Source organism: Oncorhynchus clarkii, chromosome 12 (assembly GCF_045791955.1).
Source record: "Oncorhynchus clarkii lewisi isolate Uvic-CL-2024 chromosome 12, UVic_Ocla_1.0, whole genome shotgun sequence".
In the NCBI taxonomy this organism is placed as follows: Eukaryota; Metazoa; Chordata; class Actinopteri; order Salmoniformes; family Salmonidae; genus Oncorhynchus; species Oncorhynchus clarkii.
The window spans coordinates 16,921,242-16,934,858 of NC_092158.1; the positions used below are offsets into that span (position 1 = coordinate 16,921,242).

Consider the following 13,617-nt stretch of genomic DNA (forward strand, 5'->3'; position numbering starts at 1 on the left):
CTCCAGGTAGCGCTGCTCCTTACCACGCTGCTTGGTCCTTTGGTGGTGGGTGATTCTGTAACGCTCGTTGTAGGTGGAAGAGGAGGACCAATGCACAGCGTGGTAAGTGTCCATATTGTTTTAATATGAATACTGAACACTGAACAAAAAACAATAAAATGACAAAACGAATACTGAACAATGAACAAAAAAAATTTAACGACAAAACAAACAGTCCTGAACCGGCCTCCCGGGTGGCACAGTGGTTAAGGGCGCTGTACTGCAGCGCCAGCTGTGCCATCAGAGTCCTGGGTTCGCGCCCAGGCTCTGTCGTAACCGGACGCGACCGGGAGGTCCGTGGGGCGACGCACAATTGGCCTAGCGTCGCCCGGGTTAGGGAGGGCTTGGTCGGTAGGGGTGTCCTTGTCTCATCGCGCACCAGCGACTCCTGTGGCGGGCTGGGCGCAGTGTACGCTAGCCAAGGTGGCCAGGTGCACGGTGTTTCCTCCGGCGCATTGGTGCGGCTGGCTTCCGGGTTGGATGTGCGCTGTGTTAAAGAAGCAGCGGCTTGGTTGGTTGTGTATCGGAGGACGCATGACTTTCAACCTTCGTCTCTCCCGAGCCCGTACGGGAGTTGTAGCGATGAGACAAGATAGTAGCTACTACAACAATTGGATACTACGAAATTGGGGAGGAAAAAGGGGTAAAATTCAAAAAAAAATAAAAAAAATAAAAAGAAAATATAATCACCCACAACTCAAGGGTGAAAACAGGCTGCCTAAGTATGGTTCTCAATCAGGGACAACGATTGACAGCTGCCTCTGATTGAGAACCATACCAGGCCAAACACAGAAATACCAAATCATAGAAAAAAGAACATAGACTGCCCACCCAACTCACGCCCTGACCATACTAAAACAAAGACATCACAAAGGAACTAAGGTCAGAACGTGACAGGTATGACGGCTGCGTGGTCCCATGATGTTAATGCTTGCGTGCTATTGTTTGTACAGATGAACGTGCTATCTTCAGGCGTTTGGAAATTGCTCCCAAGGATGAACCAGACTTGTGGAGGTCTACAATTTTTTTCTGAGGTCTTGGCTGAATTTTTTTGATTTTCCCATGATGTCAAGCAAAGAGGCCCTGAGTTTGAAGGTAGGCCTTGAAATACATCCACAGGTACACCTCCAATTGATTCAAATGATGTCAATTAGCCTATCAAAAGCTTCTAAAGCCATGACATTATTTTCTGGAATTTTCCAAGCTGTTTAAAGGCACAGTCAACTTAGTGTATGTAAACTTCTGACCCACTGGAATTGTGATACAATGAATTATAAGTGAAATAATCTGTCTGTAAACAATTGTTGGAAAATTACTTGTGTCATGCACAAAGTAGATGCCCTAACCAACTTGCCAAAACTATAGTTTGTTAACAAGAAATTTGTGGAGTGGTTGAAAATCGAGTTTTAATGACTCCAACCAAAGTGTATGTAAACTTCTGATTTCAACTGTATATGTTCAACATTGAACTCGCCAGCGCTAAGAGATATTTTGTCACTTGTCAAGCTTGCAGGCATATAGTTAGTCTGATCAAACACATCGGCCTCACCTTAGAAAGTGTAAGACCCCCTATAGTAACAATACGGTTTTTGGTACTGTTAACTCCTGTAGGCTAAACCCATCTGAGCCAACAGGGATAGCCTATATTCAACTTTAAGTATAATGCAATGGGCTCTTTTTTCGGCTGGCGTTAAGGAGGCGCTAGTGTCACACGCACATTACTTTGCAATTTCATCTCACCTGTGGGGAGAGGGGCATTCTTCTTACCAAACCACATGACCTCTAAAACAAAGGTCATGTGGTTTGGTAAGAAGAATGCCCCTCTCCCCACAGGTGTGATTACTACCTCTGATGGTTTAGAGCATGAGGTAGTCACCTCATACAAGTATTTGGAAGTATGGCAAGACGGTACACTGTCCGTCTCTCAACACATATCAAAGCTGCAAGCTAAAGTTAAATCTAGACTTGGTTTCCTCTATCGTAATCGCTCCTCTTTCACCCCAGCTGCCAAACTTACCCTGATTCAGATGACCATCCTACCCATGCTAGATTACGGAGACATAGTTTATAGATCGGCAGGTAAGGATGCTCTCGAGCGGCTAGATGTTCTTTACCATTCGTCCATCAGATTTTCCACCAATGCTCCTTATAGGACACATCACATCACTGCACTCTATACTCTTCTGAAAACTGGTCATCTCTGCATACCTGTCGCAAGACCCCCTGGTTGATGCTTGTTTATAAAACCTTCTTAGGCCTCACAACCCCCTATCTGAGATATCTACTGCAGCCTTCATCCTCCACATACAACACCCGTTCTGCCAGTCACATTCTGTTAAAGGTCCCCAAAGCACACACATCCCTGGGGCGATCCTCTTTTCAGTCCGCTGCAGCTAGCGACTGGAACAAGCTGCAACACACACTCAAACTGGACAGTTTTATCTCAATCTCTTCATTCAAAGACTCAATCATCAACACTCTTACTGACAGTTGTGGCTGCTTTGCATGATATATTGTTGTCTCTACCTTTTTCCCCTGTGTGCTGTTGTCTGTGCCCAATAATGTTTGCATCCTGTTTTATGCTACTACCATGTTGTGCTGCTGCCATTTTGTGTTGCTACCATGCTGTGTTGTTGCTGCCATGCTATGTTGTTGTCTTAGGTCTCTCTTGTCGTGATGTGTGTTTTGTTCTATATTTGTATTGTATTTATTTTTAATCCCAGCCTCTGTCCCCGCAGGAAGCCTTTTGCCTTTTGGTAGGCTGTCATTGTAAATAAGAATTTGTTCTTAACTGACTTGCCTAGTTAAATAAAGGTTAAATAAAAATGTAAAAACTGGTGCACCAGCATTTTCCAGCCCTAACGCCAGGTTTGGCAACTTACAGGGGTGTGGAAATATTTGAGGCGTCTCCTTAAAAACATGATCCAAAGTGCTATTTTCAGGCAGCGCTTGTAGGGATATTTAAGAACAACCAAAAGCTGGTTTTAGGGGTAACATATTTGGTTATGGCATGAATTTTGACAGTAGAAACAGCCTATTCAGCCGTGACGCACACTGCCCATATGCGCATGGAACAATATGTGATATGGGGCCTGTATATTTCGTATTTATAAACATAAAACACTCATGCTTCTTCCCCATTTCATTTTATTTTATTAAAAACCAAGCATAGTCTCCCCTACTCTCAATTAAGTCTGTTTTCTTTTTGTCCTGCCCAATGTAATCAAGTAGGCAAGTCAAGACCGTCAATAAAGGGTTTGGCTCCTGAGACCACTTGGAAATAAATCTTAATCACCAAAGCATTATTAAAATATCAAGTTTGAGAGGATTAAAACAGTGAGCTGACATTCCATTTGTATCTACTCTATGTATTGTACGCAGGCCTACATTATTTTAGCAATGCTTGTAACATCTGCTTCCAACTCACACCCTCAATCATGTAGATCCACTGAACGCAGCTCACTCTCCAGATCCCAATCACCTGAATTCTAATCACCTGTTCACACACCTGTATGTCATTATCACACACTATTTAGTTCAGTTATTTGCACCCCATCACTGTGAGGTATTGTTTGTTTTGTGACACATTGCTTTCAGAGTGCTGGGTTTCCTGTGAATTACTCCTCCCATGTATGATCGTTTTTGCCTGCCTCACTAACGATGCCTATTCCCTGCCTGTACTTTATTGGATTTCCTGTTCTCTACCTATTGCCTGATCTCCCGGACTACGTTACTAGCCTTTTCCCTGCCTGTACTGTTACCCCTTTGGACCCCTGTGTATGACCTTCTGCCTGCCCCTGTGGTCCTTTGCAAATAAACACCTGCTGCACCCTGCGCTTGAAACCAGCTCTCTGTCTCCCCTGGTGTTCATTACAATGCGTTGGAGGTGCTTAAAACCCCCTACATGTGTACATGCCACCATGAAAGGAAAGATGAGAACCTCGGTGAATATCGGTGAACCTTGTATTTAGAAGTTATTTTCCTGTAACAGTTTTACATATTTTTTAAAACCAAGCCCCCCGTAGGCTACCCTTACCCTAGGCCTACTATACCGAAGGCTGGTTCAACAGCAATGCATGTATCTTTTTTTTATGCTGACGATTTTGTCATTACATTTTACATGTATTTATTGTTGTTGAAAAAACAAACAGCTTGTTTTTTGTTTAATATGATTAAAACCAAACTTATTAGAATCTTTCACTGTCCTGGTTTTATGGTGAGAATGTCTGTGGCACGCATGCAATGCAACTTCTAGAGAAGTGTGAATGCGATCTGTAAGATGGTTCCAATTTGTATATAAAACATATTTGGGAGCAGTATAACGTTGAGTGGACATTCTCCCTTTCTATTGGATCTTTGTTCTGTAAAACATATTTAATTGTATATGCCCACAGGAAGAAATGATGGTACCTGTAAGTGTATTTAGACAGCCTTTTTAAAATACGTTTTTTTGTTAAGAATTTGATTAAAATGATTTGCTCTCTTTTTAGGCCTTATCAATAATGAATGAAATCTTGTTTATTGACATAGTTTGGCATGTCCATGCTCATCCATATTGTAATTTACAGTAGGCATGGCCCCTATATCAGTGTGAATGCTATGTATACAGTCATATTGTAATTTACAGTAGGCCTAGCCCCTATATCAGTGTGAATGCTATTGAAGACATAGAATTACTTAGAACAATGTGGACTGCAGATGGTTCAATTTAACATATTTAGCAAAGATAGTCTACATTGTTTTATTTTGTTTCTGTAAGCTGTTTAACAAACTATAAAGGACTAACATTGGAAATGGAGTTGATTCCAAGGCAATACATAAAAGACCGTAAAGGAACCACATATTTAGCCATGGAGCACTTTCTGATTGGCCAATGAGGGGCCAAGCCTCAACACACCCACAACTTGTTAATTCATCAAAGCTCAGCCCTTTCGCGCTGCCAGCAACTGCCCCGATAATTCTGATTGTGAAAATAGCTAAAAATATTTCTGACACTCCCCGAATCTATAGCGCTACTGCCAGCGCTTAAATTTACCATTGCGTTAGGTTTGTTAAAATATAGCCCTATATCACCTATTTCCTGTCAGATAAATTAATTACCAACTTTAATGAATTCTAACTCCACAGGGCACCATCTCTCTGCTCACAACAGACAGCATACGGCTTCATCCCATTTCGACAGCATGGGAAGCAACAGCAGCTCCATATGGGTCTTCTGTAGATGGCTCTAATTTCCCCTGATCCTATGCATTAGATTCCCTCCCTCTCTATTCCATATTCCTGATTAGGGCTCAGTGGCAGATCCTTAAGCACAGCTGTTGTCCAGATGCTATCAGACTGCCTAGTATAATACAATTCATTATGAATACGGAATGGGGCTCTTATAGATCCTGCAGCAGAGACAGAGACATATTATGCAGTGCAAGTGAACGATCAATAATGCACCTTTTGGTTTAGACTGTAGTCCTAAACCTCAAGCAGCACACCTCATATTACGATACTATATGATACTTTTGAATGTACTTCATTGAAACACAGCCTGCCCTATTGTATGTTTCTATATCTCACCCTCTCTCCGAAGGTTAGGGGTAAACAAAAGCAAATAAAATGTCACATGCACCAATCCACATACTCTCAATATATGCTGTCACCAGACCACCAAAATGTATCTGTTATAATCTGCTATGAAATCATAAACATGTGCTGTTGCTGGTGTCTCACAGTGTCATTGTCTAGAGACTGTTTCAGTAGTAGGTGACATCCACATTGCTCTTATGAAATCCACAGAGTATCTCAAATGAGGACAATATGTTAATTTGGCCACTATGACTCACAAGCAAAAGTGATGAGGGAATTATTTGTATCTATTGTTCATGCTTTGAAAGTGTTGACAGTTCTACAGCAAAGTGCTATGAAGTTAAAGATTTTCCAAATGGACCATGGTCATGAATAACAATTATCGGTATAATAGAAATGGAAATGGACAGTATATATACAGTGCCCTTTAAAAAAAAAATGTACCTTTATTTAACTAGGCAAGTCAGTTAAGAACAAATTCTTATTTTCAATGACGGCCTAGGAACAGTGGGTTAACTGTCTGTTCAGGGGCAGAACGACAGATTTGTCAGCTCGGAGATTTAAACTTGCAACCTTCCGGTTACTAGTCCAACGCTCTAACCACTAGGCTACCCTGTCCCACCGCCTTCAGGAAGTATTCACACACCTTGACTTTTTCTACATTACAAAGTGGGATAAAAATAATTTTTTTTGTCAACTATCTAGACAAAATACTCTAATGTCAGTGGAAGGAAAATTATGACATTTGTAAAACATTTAAGAAAAATAAAACATATCTTGATTACATAAGTATTCAATCAATTCAGTCAATATGTGTTAGAATCACCTTTGGCAGCTATTACAGCTGGGTGTCTTTCGGGGTAAATCTCAAGGTGTTTTACACACCTGGATTGTACAATATTTCCACAAAATTCTTGAAAAGATTCTTCAAGCTCTGTCAGTTGTTGATCATTGCTAGACAGCCATTTGCAAGTCTTTCCATCGTTTGCCAAGCTGATTTAAGTCAAAGCTGACACTAGGCCCAGGAACATTAAATGTCGTCTTGGTAAGCAACTCCAGTGTGAATTTGGCCTAGTGTTCTAGGTTTGGTATTTGGTATTTTATTAGGACCCCCATTAGCTGTTGCGAAAGCAGAAGCTACTCTTCCTGGGGTCCACACAAAACATGAAATATGACATACAGTGGGGCAAAAAAGTATTTAGTCAGCCACCAATTGTGCAAGTTCTCCCACTTACAATGATGAGAGAGGCCTGTAATTTTCATCATAGGTACACTTCAACTATGACATACAAAATGAGAAAATAAATCCAGAAAATCACATTGTAGGATTTTTAATGAATTTATTTGCAAATTATGGTGGAAAATAAGTATTTGGTCAATAACAAAAGTTTATCTCAATACTTTGTTATATACCCTTTGTTGGCAATGACAGAGGTCAAACGTTTTCTGTAAGTCTTCACAAGGTTTTCACACACTGTTGCTGGTATTTTGGCCCATTCCTCCATGCAGATCTCCTCTAGAGCAGTGATGTTTTGGGGCTGTTGCTGGGCAACACGGACTTTCAACTCCCTCCAAAGATTTTCTATGGGGTTGAGATCTGGAGACTGGCTAGGCCACTACAGGACCTTGAAATGCTTCTTACGAAGCCACTCCTTCGTTGCCCGGGCGGTGTGTTTGGGATCATTGAAATGCTGAAAGACCCAGCCACGTTTCATCTTCAATGCTGATGGAAGGAGGTTTTCACTCAAAATCTCACGATATATGGCCCCATTCATTCTTTCCATTACACGGATCAGTCGTCCTGGCCCCTTTGCAGAAAAACAGCCCCAAAGCATGATGTTTCCACCCCCATGCTTCACAGTAGGTATGGTGTTCTTTGGATGCAACTCAGCATTCTTTGTCCTCCAAACACGACGAGTTGAGTTTTTACCAAAAAGTTATATTTTGGTTTGATCTGACCATATGACATTCTCCCAATCTTCTTCTGGATCATCCAAATGCTCTCTAGCAAACTTCAGACGGGCCAGGACATGTACTGGCTTAAGCAGGGGGACATGTCTGGCACTGCAGGATTTGAGTCCCTAGCGGCGTAGTGTGTTACTGATGGTAGGCTTTGTTACTTTGGTCCCAGCTCTCTGCAGGTCATTCACTAGGTGGTTCTGGGATTTTTGCTCACCGTTCTTGTGATCATTTTGACCCCACGGGGTGAGATCTTGCGTGGAGCCCCAGATCGAGGGAGATTATCAGTGGTCTTGTATGTCTTCCATTTCCTAATAATTGCTCCCACATTTGATTTCTTCAAACCAAGCTGCTTATCTATTGCAGATTCAGTCTTCCCAGCCTGGTGCAGGTCTACAATTTTGTTTCTGGTGTCCTTTGACAGCTCTTTGGTCTTGGCCATAGTGGAGTTTGGAGTGTGACTGTTTGAGGTTGTGGACAGGTGTCTTTTATACTGATAACAAGTTGAAACAGGTGCCATTAATACAGGTAACGAGTGGAGGACAGAGGAGCCTCTTAAAGAAGAAGTTACAGGTCTGTGAGAGTCAGAAATCTTGCTTGTTTGTAGGTGACCAAATAATTATTTTCCACCATAATTTGCAAATAAATTCATTAAAAATCTTACAATGTCATTATCTGGATTTTTTTTCTCATTTTGTCGTTCATAGTTGAAGTGTACCTATGATGAAAATTACAGGCCTCTCTCATCTTTTTAAGTGGGAGAACTTGCACAATTGGTGGCTGACTAAATACTTGTTTGCCCCACTGTAATACAGAACATGTATAGACAAGATCAGCTCAAGGACAACTCTACATCAATTTTTAAAAGGCACACGTAGCCTACATATCAATGCATACACACAAACTATCTAGGTTAAATATGGGACAGGCATTGTGAGGTGTTGCTTTATCTGTTTTTTTTTAACCAGGTTTGCTGTTCACTTGAGCAACATGAGATGGAAGGGAGTTTCATGCAATAATGGCTCTATATAATCCTGTACACTTTCTTGAAATTGTTCTAGATTTGGGGACTGTGAAAAGACCCCTGGTGGCATGTCTGGTGGGTGTGTGTGTCAGAGCTGTGTGTAAGTTGACTATGCAAAGAAATTGGGATTTTCAACACATTCATTTCTTTATAAAAAGAAGTGATGCAGTCAGTCTCCCCTCACCTCTTAGCCAAGAGAGACTGCCATGCATAGTATTTATATAAGCCCTCTAATTACAATGAAGAGCAAGATGTGCCGCTCTGTTCTGGGCCAGCTGCAGCTTAACTAGGTCTTTCCTTGCAGCACTCGACCACACAACTGGACAATAATCAAGATAAGAAAAAACTATAGCCTGCAGGACTTGCTTTCTGGAATGTGATGTCAAAAAAGCTGAGCATCTCTTTATTACGGACAGACCTCTCCCTATCTTTAAAACCATTGAATCTATATGTTTCGACCATGACAATTTACAATCTATGGTAACATTAAGTAATTTAGTCTCCTCAACTTGTTCAACAGCAACACCATTCATTACCAGATTCATATGAGGTCTAGAACTTAGGGAATGATTTGTACCAAATACAATGCTCTTAGTTTTAGTTTATTACTGGCCACCCATTCCAAAACAGACTGCTACTCTTTGTTAATGGTTTCAGTGACTTCATTAGCTGTGGTTGCTGATGTGTATATGGTTGAATCATTAGCATACATGGACACACATGCTTTGTTTAATGCCAATGGCAGGTCATTGGTAAAAATAGAAAAGAGTAGTGGGCCTAGAGAGCTGCCCTGCGGTACACCACACTTTACATGTTTGACATTAGAGAAGCTTCCATTAAAGAAAACCCTCTAGGTTCTATTAGATAGAAAGCCTGAATCCACAATATGGTAGAGGTTGAAAAGCCAAGTTAAAGACTGCACAGAAAAATCATTGATCTTGGCTTCATAATACAGTTTATTCTTCTTTTTGTTGAGTTTAATCACACAATTTCTCCATTTGCAGTAAGTCAACCAGTCAGATCAAATGAATTATCTAAGTGAGTCTCAGAAATTGATCATACATGAATGTTATCTGATGTTAGTAAGTTATTGATTGCGTGAACCTTATTTTTAAGGCTACATATATTAATATGGGCTACCCTTTCCTGGGTAGCTTATCAGAGATAGACATAACATGGAAAAGAGAAAACATAGCAAGAAAAAAAGATATACATTCAGAAGTCCATTTATCAGTTGGTGTGTGTGTGTGCTGCGGGGTTGAAGCTAAAAACCCATATGCTTGGCTCTCTCATCCCTTCCAGGCTTGGATAAGTTATTTCCTGTCCAGAACAGCTACCTTGTCCTTGAACTTCAGGAACTTGACCACTATCGCCCTGGGCCTGTCACCTGGGCCGGACAATGAGCTTGTCATAGTGGATGTAAGCCATGTCCCAACACGCTCTGGCAGCTTTCATGGCTGGGATAAGTTATTTCCTGTCCAGAACAGCCCTACCTTGTCCTTGAACTTCAGGAACTTGACCACTATCGACCTGGGCCTGTCACCTGGGCCGGTGGTGGGTTTTCCAGTTCTGAGGGCGCGCTCCATCACAATCTTCCTGTGATCCATCTTCAGTTTCTCCGAGATCATTTCCCTCACTTTATCCTCAGACTCCATCCAGGTCTCATGTGGAGACTCTGCAATTCCGTCCACAACCATGTTTTTTCGCCTTGATTGTCCCTCGAGATGATCAGATTTCTCTGTCATTGTTATCATGGATTCACATACAGAACTAAGGTCCTCTCTCAATGACTTGCAGATTGCTGTCATCTTGTCGTCCTCCTGTTTAAACTCACCGAGCTGACCCAGTGAGAACTGCAAACTGATCTTCAGGTTAGCTTAAAATATCCTTCAGCTGTGATAGACAGACAACACTGTCCTCAACGGTACACCCACCGGCTTTGGTCTTTGTCATGTTAGCAATGTAGGCTACTCTGTTACCCTTCGCAGTTCCATACAACAACAAACAGCAGGGGTCTAGACAGCCACAAGACCGGGACAATCCGCGGTCCCAGCTACAAAGGCTAACCGGTTCGCAGGCTGCGTACGAGCCCTGAAGAAAACCCTGCTAGCTTGATAGGCTGCTAGCTAGCAGCTAGGCTAGCTGCTATGCAAAACACACTCCTAAGACCCGGCCTTGGTTGGCAGGATCACGGGACAGATAGTAGCAGTCCCAGAAACTGATGCCAAGTGCATCACGGGATCCAAACTCAAAAAGGTAGCTAGCAACTAAGAATCTTTTCAAGAAACTTTCAAAACTTTCCAAAACAACAAACTGAGCTCTTCCTCATCCTGATGAAAGGTGCATTTGGTTATTGTCTCACAGTGTTAGTTGGAAAGCAGACAGAACCAAGTTTTCCTCTAGGATTTTGTACATAGCTCTTTTCCATTTATTTTTATCCTAAAAAACACCCTAGTCCTCGCAAATGACAATAACACCCATAACATGATACAACCACCACTATGCTTGACAATTTGAAGAGTGGTACTTACTGATGTGTTGGATTTGCCTCAAACATAACTATTTGTAATCAGGACATAAAGTTAATTTCTTTGCCATATTTTTACTTTAGTGCCTTATTGCAAACAGGATGCAAGTTCTGGAATATTGTTATTCTGTACAGGCTTCATTCTTTCCACTCTGTCACCAGAGGCCTATTGGTGAAATCCCTGACCAGTTTCCTTCCTCTCCGGCAACGGAGATAGGAAGGATGCCTGTGTCTTTGTAGTGACTGGGTGTATCGATACACCATCCAAAGTGTAATTAATAACTTCACCATGTTCAAAGGGATAGTCAATGTCTGCTTTTTTAAAATCATCTACCAATAGGTGCCCTCCTTTGTGAGGCATTGGAAAACCTCCCTGGTCATTGTGGTTAAATCTGTGTTTGAAATTCACTGCTCGACTGAGGGACCTTACAGATCATTGTATGTTTGGTGTACAGAGATGAGGTAGTCATTAAAAAATATTGTTAAACACTATTATTGCACACAGAGTGAGTCCATGCAACTTATATGACTTGTTAAGCACATGCTTACTCCTGAACGGATTTAGGCTTGCCATAACAAAAGGGTTGAATACTTATTCCCTCTCTTCTCATTTTTAATTAATTTGTACAAATGTCTAAAATCATAATTCCACGTTGACATTATGGGGTAATATATTTTAAATTCCCAATAACACAATAACATCTGGAAAAAGTCAAGGGGTGTGAATACTTTCTGAAGACACTGTATAAACATTACATACAGTTGAAGTCGGAAGTTAACCTAACACTTAGGTTGGAGTCATTAAAACTTGTTATTCAACCACTCCACAAATTTCTTGTTATAGTTTTGGCAAGTCGGTTAGGACATCTACTTTGTGCATGACACAAGTAATTTTTCCAGCAATTGTTTACAGTCAGATTATTTAACTTATAATTCAACCCACTGTTCCTAGGCCGTCATTGCAAATAAGAATGTGTTCTTAACTGACTTGCCTGGTAAAATAAAAATAAGTGTGGCTTTAAACAGCTTGGAAAATTCCAGAAAATAATGTCATGGCTTTAGAAGCTTCTGATAGACTAATTGACATAATTTGAGTCAATTTGATGTATTTCAAACTCAGTGTCTCTTTGCTTGATATCATGGGAAAATCAAAACAAATCAGTCAAGATAGAAAAAAATTGCAGACAAGTCTGGTTCATCATTGGGGGCAATTACCAAATGCCTGAATAATATAAACGTCAACGTATAAACACCATGGGACCACGCAGCATTCATACTGCTCAGGAAGGAGACACATTCTGTCCCCTAAAGATGAATGTACTTTGGTGCGAAAAGTGCAAATCAATCCAAGAACAACAGCAAAGGACCTTGTGAAGATGCTGGAGGAAACAGGTACAAAAGTATCTATATCAACAGTAACAGTAAAAGTGTCCAATATCGACATAACCTGAAAGGCCACTGCTCCAAAACCGCCATAAAAAAGTCAGTTTATGGGGACAAAAAAAGCCTGTTTTTGGAGAAATGTCCTCTGGTCTGATGAAAAAAAATAGAACTGTTTGGCCATAATGACCAACGTTATGTTTGGAGGAAAAAGGTGGACGCTTGCAAGCCGAAAAACACCATCCCAACCGTGAAGCACGGGGGTGGCAACATCATGTTGTAGGGGTGCTTTGCTGCAGGAGGGACTGGTGCACTTAATAAAATAGGTGACATCATGAGGATGGAAAATTATGTAGATATATTAAAGCAACATCTCAAGACATCAGTCATGAAGTTAAGCTTGGTCGCAAATGGGTCTTCCAAATGGACAATGACCCCAAGCATACTTCCAAAGTTGAGGCAAAATGGCTTAAGGACAACAAAGTCAAGTTATTGGAGTGGCCATCACAAGGCCCTGACCTCAATTATATAGACAATTTGTGGGCAGAACTGAAAAAGCATGTGTGAGCAAGGAGGCCTACAAACCTGACTGAGTTACTCTAGCTGTCAGGAGGAATGGGCCAAAATTCACCCAATTTATTGTGGGAAGCTTGTGGAAGGCTACCCAAAACATTTGACCAAAGTTAAACAATTTAAAGGCAATGCTACCAAATACTAATTGAGTGTATGTAAACTTCTGACCCACATTCTTAAAATAAAGTGGTGATCCTAACTGACCTAAAACAGAATTTTTACTAGGATTAAATGTCAGAAATTGTGAAAAACTGAGTTTAAATGTATTTGGCTAAGGCGTATGTAAACTTCCAACTTCAACTGTACCTTTAATAACTTTGACAACTATTTGTCAATCCTTTAGATGACAATTACATGCATTGCTAGATTGTTGCTGTAGAATAATAGTTTCATTTAGCCAAAGCATCAGGGGATAAGCAGGAAATTGTGGTAACCCACTGCACTCTCTTTCTCCGGTGTGTATGTGTATGTGTGTGTGTGTGTGAGAGGGAGGGAGAGTCCGTGTGTAAGATTACATTCCATTGAAAACAGCAAAATA

At 41.0% G+C, this 13,617-nt stretch overlaps 2 protein-coding genes across 2 annotated transcripts in view; one reads left to right on the forward strand and one right to left on the reverse strand.

The window, feature by feature from the left end:
* The window catches only part of LOC139422788 (calcium/calmodulin-dependent protein kinase type IV-like), a 31,730-nt gene that overhangs the window by 17,598 nt on the left and 515 nt on the right, over positions 1-13,617 (reverse strand). The gene's annotated exons all lie outside the window — the stretch shown is intronic.
* LOC139422782 (E3 ubiquitin-protein ligase Praja-2-like) overlaps positions 1-13,617 on the forward strand; it is a 158,015-nt gene that overhangs the window by 15,463 nt on the left and 128,935 nt on the right. The gene's annotated exons all lie outside the window — the stretch shown is intronic.